At 40.5% G+C, this 4,552-nt stretch overlaps 1 pseudogene; it reads left to right on the plus strand.

Moving 5' to 3' along the window:
* The first annotated feature begins 686 nt into the window (after nt 1-686).
* Nucleotides 687-2,388, plus strand: LOC149004721 (phospholipase A1-IIgamma pseudogene; annotated as a pseudogene).
* The last annotated feature ends 2,164 nt before the right edge of the window (nt 2,389-4,552 follow it).

Raw genomic sequence — 4,552 nt, forward strand, 5'->3', positions numbered from 1 at the left:
GAACTGGTCTCGTGTTCCATTAATTGATCAAATAAGTAGTGGTCTTTTAACTAATTTTTCATTGTCAAATTTAGTTAGCATGTATAACCATCAAACTAAGACTTTTTCTTTATCAAGCGTCCATGCATCCAATTCAAAATTTCTCCCATGTTTTGTAAATGTTGAATTTTCAGGCAAACGTACATTTCCTATCATATCCTTTTTAAGCCTACATTATCAAAACACAAATTTCTGTATAGTTGTCATTCAACTCTTTGAAGTAATCGGGGTCATGCCCACCAATAACCGTACAATCTTTATGGTGAAGAAAAAAATAATGAAAAACAAATTTCGTAGGGAATCTGGGAGAAGCAGCCATGACAAGTTTAACCAAGTCTGATTGGACTTAGAATGGTAGGTTTAAGGTTAAATTTATTTTTTAAAATTTTTTGACACCCATTGACCGTTAGAATGGTAGGTTTAAGGTTGTCGTCCTTGCCATATGCATGGAAAGTGCCCAAGTAGCTTCTTTGCTCTTGATTTAAAGACCAGCTGACTTGGTCCAAGAAACTCAACTATATATTTGTAATGGGTATGATAGGACAATACAAGGAACTCTCAATTCAATCAACAAGAAACCAAAGACAAATCTCTCTGATTCAAACTTGTATTTCGATAATTGAGTCTAAGCTAGAATCCCAGAAAAGATGGGTAGTGTTAGAGAAAGCATTTCTATCCAAGAGATGGAAGCAGCTAAGACGGGACCTAGGATGATAATGGCAGTAACATGCTGTGATCCGCTCGATATCGATCTCCACGGCGATATATCATCCATTATGGTACAAACTGGGTCGAAGGCGACATGACAACGATGCTGGCTTCACCTCTAGACCCCCACACGGCGTGATGGTATACCGCGACAGCGTCAGTGATTATGGAAGGGTTTAGAGGCGGGACCTCATCCTCCATAGGTGGGTTCGTTTTGGGGGGGGGGGGGGGGGGGGGGGGGGGGGGGGGGGGGGGGGGGGGGTGGTTTTGGGGGGGCGGGGGGGGGGGGGTTTCCCCGGTGGTTGGATATAGGCAACCCATTCAAGTATGAGGTGACCAAGTTCCTCTATGCCACTTCCTCAGTAGACTTGCCTAATGGTTTGCTCGTGAAGTCATTGTCGAGGGAGGCATGGAACAAGGAATCCAATTGGATTGGTTACGTTGCAGTGGCGACTGATGAAGGAAAGGAGGCTCTGGGAAGGAGAGATATTGTGATTGCATGGAGAGGCACCCAGCAGGCTATGGAATGGGCCAACGACATTAACTTCATATTGGTGTCTGCTGATGATTCCATATTTGGCCCAGATGCCGACCATGTTGATGTGCATCGAGGCTGGTACTCCATGTATACGTCCAATGATCCACGCTCTCGCTATAACAAGTCCAGTGCAAGAACTCAGGTATTGAGTGAGGTGAGAAGACTGGTGGAAAAATACAAGAACGAAGAGATCAGCGTAACTGTGACAGGCCACAGCTTGGGAGCATCCCTAGCAACAATAAACGCAGCAGACATAGCTGCTAATGCGGTGAACAAGCCCAAGGACCAACCAAACAAGTCATGCCCAGTGACGGCCTTTGTCTTCGCCAGCCCTCGCGTCGGAGATGGCGACTTCCGGAAGTTCTGTGCCGGATTAGATGACCTCCGAGTGTTGCGGATCACCAACGAACCTGACATCGTCCCTACATACCCACGCTTTGGCTACTCTAATGTTGGACAGGAACTGAAGATCGACACTAGAGAGTCTAACTACTTGAAGCATCCGGGCAATATTTCAAGTTGGCATAGCTTGGAAGCCTACTTGCATGGTGTTGCAGGTACCCAAGGGGCGAAAGGAGGATTTAAGCTAGAAGTTGATCATGATATTGCACGTGTGAACAAGTACATGGATGGGTTGAAGGATGAATATGATGTGCCCGTTTCATGGTGGGTTGAGAAGAATAATGGAATGGTTCAAGTTGCAGATGGTTCTTGGGTGTTACTGGAGGAAGATATTGATCTTGGGCTATGAATGGTATCTTATACAGTCTCAGTATTACTCGATCATCAAATTATTGCATCTGATGAAGCTAGATGCATCCATCTTCGATCTGATATAGCATATCAGGGTGGATCAAATAGATCAAACCTTGACCTTCTCACTGGAGGGGTTAGTCATTGACTCATTGACAACTGAGCTGACGTTTGATGATGATCTGATATAGCAGATAGTAATTTTTTAATGTACACTATTCAATTCATTCTTTATTTTATAGTACTTTATAGTGTTGATCCAGCATTCGTAGTTGTTTTTGTATCATAGTTGCACCATTTGGGTATGCCTGCCTGGAAGTTAACTATGTAATATTCTTTCAATTTATTCATTCTGCTTAAGTTAACTATGTAGTATTCTTTTATTTATTCATTCTGCTTATCTATACGATTACATTGTAATTTATAAGAGCAATTGTCACCCATTTTAGTGGCCTAGATTCTATGGTTATGCAATGATAGATCCTTAAGAAGCAGCTTTAGGGATTCTTTGTTGGTCATGGATGAAGATCAACATCGTGTAATAAGGGAAACTACAAGGGCTTCGATGCGTGTAACAATACAAAGTACAAACGGATGTTTTTTTGTCAATATGTAATTCACGTTTAACCCTCAATACTTTTCATATATTTGGTCCTAAGTGTGCAGTGGTTGGCCCAGCTAGTCTAGTCCAATTCGACTGTAAATAATTAACTACCCTATACGGATCAGAACCACGTAATTACTCTCCAAGGTGACCCCACCACAGTGCCAACACAATTGCGTTATCACGATGTACATCACCTAGCAGCCACAAATGCTTTTGTAGCCCTCTATCAATTAGAACTCCAACTTGGACCGACTCAGCGAGCTAATTCCAAAGATGCCGCACTCACTTAACTCCTTTGCTTTTCAACTCAATGTTTTCAGAATCCACCAGTCTTCTTCCTCACTAAGAACAGAGCCACCACATCCATCTGATGCCGACAGTGGATCCTGTAAACGTCTGTCTGTATCGCTACCGCTATTGTCAGATGGCTGAAATATAGCAATAGGTTCATGAGATTTTGGCAACCAAAATCATCAGACACAAAATGAGCCCTTTCTCTTTCTAGCTTTGTTGGTGAAAAAGGAGAATGGAACCTGGAGGTTTTGTGTTGACACAAAGCATTGAATGTAATCCCTATTCTAGACTGGTTTCTGATTCCAACGGTAGATGAACTATTAAACGAATTGAACGGCGCCACCATCTTCTCCAAGCTCGATCTCCATTCCGGTTGCCATTAGGTGTTCATTCATGAACCAGATGCTCACAAGACTTTATTTTGAACTCACGACGGCCACTAGTATGATTGTCACATCCACCCAGTTGGTATACATTTACCTGAATACCCGGGGGTGTGATCCACAGTCCCACAGATTAGGTTTTTGACAATCACCAACCATTCCATACAATAGTCCAATCATGAGAAAAATAAAGCAATGTTATAATATAAAGAAAAATATCAAGTAACAAGGATCTCAAAACCAAATCAGAGTGCAGAAGTGTTGACAAAACTAAAGTAAACAACTGGAATTTCTGGAGGAGAGCTTCAAAACTTCTTGATACTTAAATTCAATAGTGGGGATTGTGTATTTGAGCTCTCAAAGTCATTTCTATTTGAATGCAACCTAGACTAACGAATTTCTTGGTTGAGTCAAATTAGGAACTTAGAGTTTGCTTCAAACTGTGTCAAAAATCATACCCCATGTAATCTAGGAAATTACTTCGTTTCTTCTTTTTATTGCTAGGGTTAGATGGATCCTTACATGAGATAATTATTGGTTTTATTCGCCTTTCATATAATTCAATTCTCCCTCTTGTTTTCTTCAATTTTGTTCATAATGTCTGAACTTATTTATGAGTTTATTGTGTTTAATGCGATATGTTAAATTGATCCTCTAAGCATAACTAGTAAAGGGGTTTAATATGTTAGGGATCCTCAAGCGTAATAAATGAGGTAATATAATTTAGGAAATCTCATCGACAAGAGTAGAGATTAAATTGGTTATATGAGAAGGGGGGAATAGATCAATAATCTATATCATGTTTGGTGAAATCGGAACTCTAGTATTTTTCGTTAATCGATTTGCTTAGTATTTTCCTTTGTGGTTGTTAGTATAATCCGTAGTTAATTCACAGTTTTTATCACTGGATAATTATAAGTGTTTTTATAATTGGTATGTAATTTGACTCTTTTCAATCCTCGTGGGAACGGCATGTCTCTTACTCTCTTACTTGGGTTACCTCGTGCACTTGTGAGTACAGACGCAGCAATTGCCCTCCACAGTATCCAGGAGAGGACGGCGGGCCTCAGAGCTATGTTTGCATTGGGGGTGTGGTTTTCTTGGGTTGGATCTAAGTAAGGAGTTATTTATTTATTATTGTTTATTATTTTATTTTATCTACCTGCTGTTTCATTTAACAATTTCTTGTACATTTATACTATGAATATCTAATATGTAGTATCTATTACT

This window comes from Hakea prostrata, chromosome 9, assembly GCF_041222555.1.
Source record: "Hakea prostrata isolate BN-2017 chromosome 9, UWA_Hpros_2, whole genome shotgun sequence".
Classification (NCBI taxonomy): Eukaryota; Viridiplantae; Streptophyta; class Magnoliopsida; order Proteales; family Proteaceae; genus Hakea; species Hakea prostrata.